General features: G+C 47.0%; 1 long non-coding RNA gene across 1 annotated transcript in view; it reads right to left on the reverse strand.

Moving 5' to 3' along the window:
- LOC125943068 (uncharacterized) overlaps positions 1-7,073 on the reverse strand; it is a 216,870-nt gene extending 209,797 nt beyond the window's left edge. The window contains exon 1 of the long non-coding RNA XR_007465528.1: positions 6,780-7,073. This is a non-coding gene — a long non-coding RNA (uncharacterized LOC125943068). The remainder of the gene's footprint in view (positions 1-6,779) is intronic.
- Positions 7,074-12,703: the final 5,630 nt, after the last annotated feature.

Below are 12,703 nucleotides of genomic sequence, written 5' to 3' on the forward strand. Positions count from 1 at the left end.
AGCGCAATTACACCGTCACAGAACAAGAATGTGTCGCGACGATTTTCGCAGTACAGCGCTGTCGGTCATACCTGTACGGACGCCCTTTCACCATCGTCACAGATCATCACTCGTTGTGCTGGCTCGTCAATATGCGCGATCTATCTCGTAGGCTTGCACGTTGAACACCCCGTCTACAGTAGTACTACTTCACTGTTTTCTATAAACGCGGTCGACGGACACGACGACGCCGACTGCCTGTCGCGGCTACCGCTTCCCACGACGCACTGTGACGCGGAAACTTTGACCACTACATCGTATCCTTGGAGCCAGCATTTTCTAATCTCAATACCTTTAGGACTGAGCAGCAAAACGAGGACACTTTAAAACTGCTTGCTGCCAAACAGAATTCAACAGCCAATCGTTTTTGCAGACGTGGTGGACTTCTGTACAAGAACTATTCTACCACTGGCTAACGATATCTTCTGATGGTCCCGAAAAGTCTGCGCACTTCCATCTTGCGGGCTATGCATCACGACCCAACCTCCGGTCATTTGGGAGCATGCTAGCACGCTTTCGCCGTCTTCAAGATCTTACTGATCTAATATGCGTCAGACAACGCGGCAGTACGTGTCTAGCTGCAACAAATGTCAACGTCGCAAAGGTCCCACAAGTACTCCTCCTGGTAGACTACACCCTGCGCGAACCCCAAGGACTCCATTCGAGTAAGTTGCCGTCGACCTTCTCGGCCCGTTTCCACGGTCATATAACGGAAATCGTTGGATCGTAGTGTGCACTGGCCACCTGGCACGCTGCTGTGAGACGGCTGCAATACCATCGGCTACTGCAGCCGCAATGTGCCTTTTCTTGCTACGCTTTATCATCCTCCGAGACGGTCCTCCTAAAGCCGTTATCAGCGATCGTGGGTGACAGTTTATTGCAGATGTGGTTGAAGAGATGCTTTGTCTGTGTTCTAGTTTTACGACACTCTGCACCGTACCACCCATAAACAAACGGCCTTACGGAATGCACCAACTCTCAAGAGTATGTTGTCAATGTAGGTACGTCTCGACGGACCACAAGAACTGGGACAGCGTTCTACCTTTCGTTACTTTTGCATTTAACATTGCCCAGCACGAGACTAGCGGCTACAGCCCCTTCTTTCTCCTTTACGCTCGGCCGCCACGTTATACCCTCGATACAATCTTCTCTTTTATGAGCCACGATGATGCCTGCATATCTGAGACCATATCTCACAAGATTCCTCGAAGGCGCATAACGACCGCCGACACCGACACGTCACATATGATCCCGTTGAATTCGTATGGCTGTGGACTCCTACCAAAAAACGTGGGTTGTGCGAAAAACTACTGCAGCAATATGCTGGACTTTACGTTGTGTTCGATCGTATAAGCGAATTGATGTACCGCATAGCGCGTCTCTTTTCAAATGGTCGACGCTCTTCGAAGACTGAAGTGACTCTTGTTGCCCGCTTGAAGCCTTGCACCGCTCGCGATGCTGGTGGATTTGCCCGGTGGGCTTCGTCTACGTGGGGGAATGCGTTACAAGCGTGAGTTTTGTTTGATATGGGTATGTGCCGCCAGCAGTAGTGGGACACGGGGTAAAACAGGGCAGACGAAGACGTTCGTCCCAATAAAACCTCTCTTCATGGAGAGCTACCCGCAAAAATTATATATATATATATATATATATATATATATATACATATAGCTTCCATTTATTAGTATGTTTCAATGGAACCAGTTTCTTACTGGGAGTCCTTACCAAGCAAACTTCTGGAGAAGAGCGGCATCTTACCCGTAATCTGGTCGACGGCGTTTCCACGGGCTGGCTGAAGGTGCAATACCCCTGACAGCTTCCCGAAGATGGAGGAGGCCTCCAGGTGACCGCCTCCAGGCACTGTCTGTAACGTAATTAGTATGAGTGTCAGTGGCTTATAGCGTGGCCCTGAAGGGGCATTATGGGAGAAAAACAAACAAATTTAGGCTACCCGAAATGTTTTGGCTTCAAGTATGTATACGTGTCAATATACGAGAAAAAAAGTCTGATAAGCTCCAGGGATCTTTGAATGCTATCGCGTTCCACTCTTAAAGGTGAAGCTTGTGTCCCAGTTTTTTTTATGGTCCTTCAGGATTGGTCAGTAGCGGTTACAGAGCCAGCACTGGCCGGTTGCGACGCTGCATTGAGACCAGAAAATGCGATAAATATGCAGTCCCAGTGTCTCACACACTGTATAGCCTAAAGGTTGCAGGCTGCGATGCATTGATTAAACATTTTTTAAACACCTCATTTGTAAAGAGTCTGGTAACCATCCACGCAACACACGTGCACAACATTTATCTCCTAAAAATATACTAATTTGTTCAGGAACAAACTAATCCTGTCAGTCTGCGCATATGACCATCTCTATAGTGCGTAACTAAACGTGAAGTAATAGGGAATTGCTGCTGGGCAACTAATGATGCGTCTACCGTCTATTGACGCGACAATAAATAGTTTGGACAAGCTTGAATTTCAGTTTTACCTGAAGCGGCCCGCTCCACCCAGACAGGTGTATCCCAACAATTTGCTCATAGCCGCTCAGCGGAAACGTTCGCGGGAACGCTAATGCGCGAGCGCACAGAGCGGAGACCTGCATAGGAACGTTGGGCCTGCGTCTTTGGTTGAACGCTACCCACGTTCCACTATGAAGCCGATCTAGAGGAGCGTTATGGTGCATCTATTTGGCACCGCATTCTGAAACGTTCCACTTCTAGTTCATGAGAGCTGGTCTACTTGAATAGGCGCACATGCACAAAAATTTGAATGCATAAGCGACTAATTCACAAAAGTTAGCTAATTACATTTTAGCTAATTGCCTTATGGCTCAAATTGCAATATACAAATTCTAGCCGTGGAGGTCAAATGACCGATCCACTTGGAACGAGTTCTCAGGATGACACCAGTGTGGAGATATTAATTCACTAACTTTGCGGAGAAATGCATCGGCGTTTCAATTGCCTTCTTAACAAAACATCGTTTTATAAATTGAAGCACAAAATAACTGGGACGCCAGTGCATACCTCCTAAAATTCTTATGTCCAAAGTGGTGTTATCCTTCCAAATAGATCCGCCTTGTGAATTGAAAGGCTAGAATTTAGAAATTCTAATATGGGCCATACGGTAATTATAGTTAGGAACTTATTTAGTGAATTTTGGTTAACTCGTCGATTATGCTTTCATTTTTTCGTGCAAGTAATGACCCCCTCTTCGAGTAGACCATCTCATGAACTAGAATTGTACTAGCTGCCACAGACAAAGTTGAAAAAGTTTTTGAAAGTGTTCGCTGTAACACCCGGTATATTGAATAAACGAACACGCCTGTATCGTACTGCAGCTGGTACACTCGAAAAACAACGCACCCGAGCCACTCTGCACACGCATGGTGCGCTCTCTCGTGTGCTTCGAAGTGTTCAAGTGCGCATGTTAGTAGTGCATGCTGACGTCGCGGGTAAGCATGCGGTTGATTTACTGAACATGACTATCGCCTAGGCGAACTATTGCCGTAGTGGAACGTTTCAGAATATGGCCCTTGGTTTCTTGGTCGTCTCACAGCAAACTGGCAGCGCGTAGCTGGCGCCTGTGGTAGACACAGTTGTTTAAATAGGCGTAATCAATTCAAGAAGCCACCTGCTTGCGTTACATGTGAGAGGCGCTAAAGCAACGCCCTGATAAATATTTCGGGTAATGTGCCTTGTTCCCTTCACCCTCCAGCGTAAGGGCCCGTTGAGCACGCTAAACTGATAAAATGAGATTTATTTTTCTGCTGCGAATGACGGCTTAGCTGTTTGCGCTAGTATCAAAAAATGCTAGTGTTTTCTTTCTTCTATTTGCAACTGACTGTGATAATTGTTCATTTACACTACGCCTTATCACACGCAGGGCCCCGCTCGGTGGCCGCGTCGCGCGCTATGCTTGCCAAGGCCACGTTATCTAGCGGCCATGCTATGGCTATCTCTGTTGGCGCTCTTATGCCACGGGAGTATCCGGACGATCTGTATTGCTAGAAACAGACTTTAAAGAGAAGCTTGCTTAGAATCTACCGGCACTGTGGAGATAATTTGACTGCTAATAAGTGCGCAGGTGCACAATAACGTCAACATTCCGCGCTCTCGGAAACTCTTAGAAAGTGCGCCATGGCATAAAAAGACTGATGCTGTGTCCATTGCGCCGTCGACGCAAGCCTGTAAACACACCTTCGAATATCTTTCATGCAAGCTTACGCTTTAAGACCATTGGCTCGTAAGCCCGCCTCGCCTAGCAGCAATTTATTTTTAAAAATTTTACCTCGGAGAAGTGCCAACTGTACTACAAGATATAAGTTAAGGGACGCATTGATTTAAATATGAGTTAAGGGATGCAGCGCCTCTCCCATCGTACTGTATTGTCTGCTTTCTTTAAGTAGCGACAAACGTTCATGCACCGCCGGCGAGTCTCATTGGGCGGCGCTCAATCCGGCAGCGATGTTCTTCCTAACGTTGTCCTAATACTGTTTTCTCCGCACTCACTTGCACGCTGCTACGAGCAAACTTCAGGGCATGCTCTTTCTCTTTTTTCTCTTTTTACTGTTTTCCTTTTGCGAATGATTTTCTGTGGTCGGACGCGGCTTGCGTTGTATTGCGCGACCGCAATGCAACGCGGCAAGCGTCAGGTTGCGACACCATCGGTAAGTACGATTCACAATTACGGCGACAAATTTTCCGTTCAACCTGTACAGTGCAGTACTAACCATTATTTGGGTTCGTAATTGATTGTCTGGCCCCATGCCTGAAATTTATATTTGATGCATACGGAGCAGCAGCGGCCGTTGACGGTCGATGCCATCTACGTGCATATACGCCGCTTCAGGAGGTTAGGCAGAACTTTCCGACGAAGGTGGATGCCGTTGACCAAAAAGCCGAATATATAGGTACTTTTGTTACTACAAGGCCAAACGAATTGCCTGCTATGATTTTACAGCGCCTAATTGCTGAATAAACTTGCAATTGCTCATCATGGTCCACCTATAACTATCTCAGTAGTTCCTGGCAGCACTGTGGAAGCTACACGAATTCTTAACCAATCGGAAAGCCGTATGCCCCTCGAGATCTCATCCGCACCGTGTCGTCTGCTCAGCGTTTCTTGATCTCCTGTCTGTACATGCTCCATGGTTGGTGGACTTACGAAGAAAGTGTTTCGACACCATAACCATAAGTTGTATTTACCTGCGTCTGACAGCGGGGCTTCGCATCATGTGCACGCTTTTCCTGCAGTTACCTTGTAGCCTGCTTAGCAAGTAGTCGAGACGCACGCCTTAACAACAGATCACCTGCGGCACAGCGTCTGATCGGCGTCTACTTGGCGTTTGCTCGCTAACGTCATCATGTACCGTGCTAGAATGGCGTAGTAAATTATTTGTGCCGTGAACAAATAGGCCTTTATAGCTTTCCGCATCTTCAACGCATCACCAGTGCTACTGGTGTTGTGGCGTCTAGTGCTAACTAGAAATCAGACCAGTTTTAAGGCTCGGCGCCGTGTCTGTAGCCATAGGAGCGTGAAAACAAACAGCCGTCCTCAATAATTTCGAAAAAAGATACCTACGCTTTGACCTCAGCTTGAGACGAGACTTATCGACGACGGATTTTGCCACTTGCTTCTTGCTGCCAGGGCGGAGAGCCGGTGATCACGGTTAGGGTGGCTGTTACGGTTACCGGCGGTAAATTCCACAGTAATTGTCGGCATACAACGTTCATGCCCAAAGGCCATATCATGTCACCTATCGCTGTACCATATCATGTAGCGAGCAAAAATTAAACTAGTGCAGGCAATAATCAGTGAGTTACGACAAGAACTGCGCACCACTGCCTAAGGATATTGCTTGGGTACGCCTCGCACCTTCGACAGTGCTGCTTGGTACTTGTGAGATGGCGTATAGTTGGCTGGAGGACGCGTTCGTAACTGACATTTCCAGCGCGTCTCTCGTCGTATTGAGCCATTTCGTCTTCCTGTCTCACCGATTCCAGATTGCATGCGGCATGCATATTTGCAATTATAACGGACGCGTATATGCTTTGTTCACCCTCTCTTTCATAAGAGTGGCAGAGGTTAGGTGAATGGGCATGCATATTAGTTCGTTTGCTAATTACAAAAAAATAGCCAATACTCAATTCATTTTATCATTTTTACGGTCACATTGAAACGACTGTATTCTAGGATCACGCCGCTGGAGGAAAAAGCTATTCACATCATCTCAAAAGTGCTTCTAGCAACGTTCCTGGCTGCGTTGCTCGCTACTCCTTATCGCCAGAGCCGCAAAAACTAACAGCTGACCTTTAAGCTTGAGACAGTAAAACACAACGTGCAAGTATTGCTTCACGGTTGTGTTTCAATATGACAAATGATAGAGCAGTCACAGCGAAGCCGTATAAGCGAGCTCTCACACCTATCGGAAGTACGGTCTGTTTAACTACTCATAACCCAACATGAAGGAACATCGATAGAAATGAAAGTAGATTTAGGATCCACAAGTAGACGAGGAAGTCTTCTTCAACTGCAAAGTTTTCCGGTAAAGACCTAAGGGATTCCTTTGTATTTTCTTGCTGTAATTTGGGTGGAAACTATTTTCTCTTGCATTAATCGTCCTCTAACTTGCGGGCGCCCACGGAGCTGATCTGCCAGGTGTCCAGCCTATTCTACCAGTCTAACTGAATAGTTGACCGTGTATCTCCGTTTCTATTGATATAAAATTTGACTCACAGTACCTGCCACCGTAGCAGCTCTGATGAACCAGATCCACTTGCGGTCGACGAGAAGTTGCTACAGGACCTGCGCTGCCTGGTACAGAGAGAAACTGCGAGACAGCCGGCAGCAGTGCTTGAACGGGACCGCCTTGAGCAAAGTCCATGCGCCACCCCGCAGTGTCTGGCCACCGAGAACCACGGAAGCCAGCACGCTACCGTTGACGCTGCCTGCTGGGAAGACGGTCGAGGCCTGCTACGGCTGGCGCGGAACAGCCACGTTGTCTTCGCCGTCCTCTCGGTGCTCCGTCCAGAACGAGAAAGAGCTGTCCGAACGTCTGCACGCGCAAGCGTGATTCTAGCTCGTGGCCTTCTCGGGCCCCTCGCGCTCGACCACGTTCGCGTGGCAACGCGCTGGAAAGCCGCCAGCAGCTACTTCCTCCTTATCGGTTCAACTCTCAGTAATGCGTGCAGCGTATTCGCCCAAACACGAATACAGCACCTAATGCAACCTTAATTGTTACTGGGAAACGCTGGCGCCGAACGCTATGCACGAAGGCAAGCTTTCTCGCAGAAACGCAGCCTCTTGCGTGGGCCGATCCCGGAGATTGTCCGCAACCACGCCAAAGAAATTACATAATTTTCAGGTTTCCGTTTTTGTTTCGCACTTTGAGAAGATTTCCATTAAATGCATGCGCTGTAGATGTTTTGTTACATGGCATTTGTCTGTGCGTTGTTATTTACAAAATTCCGAGGAATAGCTTTGTCAAGAATGTGAGACAAAGTATGAGCAACATTAGTGATAGAATGGTGTGGCAATATAACCCGCATATACCGCACGTCATATAGCAAGACGTAGTATATCCACATACCTGAATATATCTGAGGCCCTGCGTGGTTGAGGATTAGTTTCTCGGCCGCGGACGGCGGTGCCTACGCCGAAACTGACGCTGAGACCCACGCCGGATTTTTTGTTACATGACGGCGACGGCGTCACGTCATCCAAATGGGAGGCTGCCCTAAGCAGCCCCGACCTTGAAGCACAGCTATGGGCTGTTCATTGGGCCCGCGACGCAGCAGAGGGGCTCGGCCTTTCTGTACCGACGTGACAGTGGCCCGCTCCGTGCTGACGCGCGTTCCGAAGGACCTTAATAAAGTTTTACCATACCATACCATTCACGGCTAGTGGCCCGCTACGGGCGCGTTCCGAAGGACCTTAATAAAGTTTTACCATACCATACAATCCGGGGTCATTAACGCTCTTGCGTTAAAATCATAATAACAAATAGCCGTCCGGCAGTGGAATTTTCTTTGCTTTACACCATACTCTTTTCGTGGGAGTCCTGTTACAGGGCTGGTGTTCTATTAAAATAAAAGGGGAATCGCCTAAGAGGACAAGCGCAGTAACTCCGCAAGATTTTAATTTCAGGGATGATCGCATTGTTGTTAAAAGGCTAACATGTGTACGCGTGTCTTTTCGCGGTGAGCGCTTTTCACTCGTTAACGTTTGTGGCTCTGTGAAAGACGCGTGTTTCAGTAACGGATGTTTCTTGTAAATTATCCCTGGTTCTGTGTGTTGCCTATATGTTGTCACCAAAACGTGTGCAATCGGACTACGTGCTCCACGGGATATGGGAGCATAATAGAACCTAAGCGAGCACCAGCGATTACGCCGGAAAGTTATTTGGGCCATACAGAAATAGGCGACCTGTCTGATCCGCAGATCAGATTTGAATGATCGCCACCTGTACTCGCCGCTGTTGTTGTGCTTGAGTGTTTAATGTCGTTTGAGCACAAGTTCATGAAATCAACAGTTGGTTTCGTAAGTCGCAGTTGTGTCATCGTCTGATTCAACGTCGCTTAACAGTTTTTGCGAGTTCAAATAGCGGAGGCGTTTGATACACTCAGACCTATTGTTTTGGGATTATTGTGCCACGCGCTCTTTAGGCAATTCACGATAAAGGGTATGTGTCATTGGCTATGATCATCATCATCATATTAAAGCAGTGTTTGCCTAAAGTAACGCAATGAGAATGCGAAAACAGCAAGCCCTAGAGGAGACCTCAAAAGTAGCCTTAAAGTTATTGAGTCTTGTTAAGTATGAATGACCTAATGTACTAATTCACGTGTAGTGCAAAAAGAAATGAAACTGCTATACAATAACGCAATAATGCACAACGTGCTGGAAACACGATTATTTAATTAGGATATATGTAAGAACAACGCTGTATTTATTGGTTTATATGGGCAACACTTTGTGCGCAGTCTTTTTTGTATAATTGAGAGTGCTATGAAGAACGGTACACGAAAGAGCCTATGAAAGTGTCTTTTTGTTTTTACTGTACATTTAAGGAATGAACTAAAACACCAAGTGATACAAGGGAACGAAGCAAACTGACGTCATACCCGTCTAGAGACACGAACTCACAAATTTTGCCTCCATCCTAACTAGCCGCACTGGTGGCCTCGATACTCAAATAACGCGTTTGTTTCCCTTGCTTGTTTCCGTTTACAAATGCTCGGTTAAGTGTTTTATGTCAAGCTTCCGATTCCGCAAGGCAGTGTTCTTGACTCTCCCTGTTCAATATAGCTTTTTTATAGCGTGAAGAATACAAAACATTGCGAGCAGTAAAAGTTCAATCATTACTAAGGACTTCACATAATGGCCAATACACAGAAATACTGATACGCCATCTCAACTGCTACAAAAATGCTCTCGGCGCCCTAGATGCATACATATACAGACTGCTGGCCTTACACTGCCAATGTAAAATTCCTGCGATATTATGTCTTATCCTTGGTACTTTAAACTAAGGTTTTATGTGGCTTTGACCTTGAAATACATCACTCAAGCTATGGTGCGAACTGGTTTAGGCGTCGTCGGTGTCAACTCTGTACTTAATGCGCACGACTGCGTCAGAGGCGTTCTGCACGTGTCAAGGTGTCATCGTTCGTTCTGTAATCCCACTTTATTGTCCAGCAACAGGAGTTTTATCGAATTCCTTCTCAAAAAAAGCCTCATATGAGAAGCCATGAGGACAATGACAGCATTACTGCGAAGTTTCTGCATGAAGTAGGTGTGCACGCTTATGTAGTCCGTGTGGCAATGACTGAGAAAAAAAGAATTGAACATAGGCTAAATATTGCACCATGTTTTTTGACAGGAGAGGACTGCACAGGGATAAATTTCATTGTGCAGGTAAGTAGGCACTCCTTATGAGTGCCTACTTTTTTGTGCGGGCGTTACTTTCAAATCGGCTGGCGCATGGCTCAGTTGCTGCGCGCAATCTAGGAATCTATAGTATCGGTGTGGTGGTATTGTTTCACACCTACAGAGGGTGCCACAGTCTGATAAAGAATAACAACTCTTCTTACTTTTTTTAATGCCAGGATTTGCCGCAAGGCATATGGAGAATAAAGTTGTTCAAATAAATGGTTGTAACCCATCTTCATGATGGAACTGCAGGATTGCCATTGCAGTCATTTTGCCCATCTATAAACGGCTGAAGTTTTCGCGTATAGGTGTGGCTTCATTTCAGCCTTGTGTCAAATTTAAAGTCTTATCGCTCATTTTCCACGCACATTTAAAGAAGGTGTCGAGCATGTGATGCTTTCACGGGAGTTCAGCACTTGTGGAGCGTTCTGTGGTCGTCTTTTGTCGGTCCTTAAAACCAGGTTTCGTATGGGCTAAGGGCCACTCCAGCCTCAAGTCCCCAAAGTATACCTACGCGGAAGGAAGCAGACGCATGGGTCAAGCTGGAAGGCGACTTTCTAAAGTCAACGTTTTTGATTTCTTGTTCTTTTCTTACATTTTATGTATGGCCAAACATTCAGCAACATGTTGAATTGTCTTCCTATGGTCATTAGTTTGGGAGTTGCAGGGAGTGTTCTAACCCATACCCTGGTATTGTGAAACCGAAAATGATTGCTATTTCTTTTATGAAAATGTTATTCAAAATACATTTCTCATTTTATTTTGTTGCCGAGCAGCCACACGAACAAAAGGAGGCTCCAGTGCATGTCAAGTGTGCTCCAGCTATAAAGCTGGTGTGTTTTAGGGCTCGGTGTTTATTTTGACGTCTTTCACATGGTGTGAAGATTTGTTTAAGTTTTGCTCAAAAGATTTTGCTCCATCTCATGTTACGCGAGCATTGATAACTTTTCGAAATAATATTTTGATATGAAATTATGCACACTCATTCCTCACATAAAGATTTTTTTGCGTTCACATCTCATTTTCGAGTTAAATTGAGACCAGGGGTGCTATGCAGGATGCCCCGAGTTTGGCGAAACTCGGGATCTTCACGAGCTCTGGCGACGCCCCAAGATGAAAGAACTAATGGTAACAAGACAAAGTTTGTCCGTCGGCACACCTCCAGTTTCATTGGTGTATCTAGATTCACTCTGGGTGGCCATCATCCCTTGGGCGTTGCCATATGGGCGGTCGACAAACTGGGGCTCACGTGATCATACGGTCGGTGCATGGTAGTGCATTCTTTCACTTGTTTGTTGTTCCACCGAGTGCATTAGAGGCACAAGCAAGTTATCAAATAAATGCATTCAGTACAATGATATTAGCCAAATTACCGTAGATATAGGTGTTTTAAAGTTTACAAATTGTACACTGAATGTGTATTAGACTAATTTGTAGTTTAATCGTTTCGCGTTATGCCACGAGGGCATGCACGCCCTCCTCTTTCTTCCTCTGGATTGGATTGGTGCGGCTCGCTACGTGCTTGCGCTCCCATTTCCGAGCACAGATTGGTGTGCGCCTGATTTTTACACTGGGCTTTCAACAGATCGCTCGTTGCTCGCGCTAAAGTAAGGCTTCGAGACGAAGGGAGCGTCGGCTAGCGCAGAAGTGGTTTGCCGCGCGCTCACCGTGTAAGCACTCAGGAATGTCGGAAAACACTCATGCAAGGATAAAAAAACTACGCTTTATTTTCTTTTACATTGTGACGCACCTTCATACTGGCTAGCGCCGAGCGATGGCTTCTAACAACCGCAGGAAAGAGTCTTTATACTGGGTAGCCCCAGCGATCCGTGGCTTCTAACAAACGCAAGAAAGGGTCTTTGCAGCGCACGTGGCCGTTGAGTGCCACCACATTCATCCCAGGTGGGACTCCAGCATCAGTGCAGTTACTCTGTACCCACTGCTGACGAGGTGGCGCTTTACTTTTTGACAATAACTTTCTATTTTTTGCGTGTGAACGCCCGTGTTGGTTTCCACTAAGTGCACGCTGTGGTTAACTGTGTCCCAATGCAGATTGAGGCATAGCCCCGTTAGCATCCACTGAATTTGGGATACAGTTGTATGCGGCCAATTCGTCACTATGAATAATGGTCCCTGGTTGAACATTGGCTGCAATAATGGCGCCTAGCGTCGCCGCCTTTCGTCGGTCGACCTTGAAAAGTAGCAGCACCCCTCAGGTCGCACAGACCATGCCGAAGACCCATGGGCCACCATCTTTAACACCACCGTAGTTTTGGCGGCTCGGCGGAAGTTGTCGCCCGTCATTAGGCGGCCTCGATTGCACTTTTGCTCGCCGCGAAGAAGGCACTCGTCAATTTGCGCTGTCTTCCCGGGGCCACCGAGTGGAGCTGGCGCCAGCAGCTCGTCCCTCGCGACCTTAATGGGGTAGCTCCTCCAGTCAGCGATGGCGTGCTCCGTTAGAGGAAACAAGTCTACGGTCTCTTTCAAGATCCATATGTCTACGCTTTTGCTCACGCAGTACGTGAGCCAAATCATTTGCCGCCTGGAGAGGTGGTCGTTCGGACGGCCGAGGCGGTCCGTGTTAGCGCAGTAACTTCCTTCGCCTCTCTGCCCGTGCCGTGCCGCGGTACCGTGTACCTGCCACAACTGATTTCGGCACCTGTTGCACCGGAAGGCAGCCCGGCGTCCATTCTGAGTCTTCCAATATAATGTGACTACTTCGCCTGCTCAGGTT

The sequence above is a fragment of the Dermacentor silvarum genome, chromosome 2 (genome assembly GCF_013339745.2).
Source record: "Dermacentor silvarum isolate Dsil-2018 chromosome 2, BIME_Dsil_1.4, whole genome shotgun sequence".
In the NCBI taxonomy this organism is placed as follows: domain Eukaryota; kingdom Metazoa; phylum Arthropoda; class Arachnida; order Ixodida; family Ixodidae; genus Dermacentor; species Dermacentor silvarum.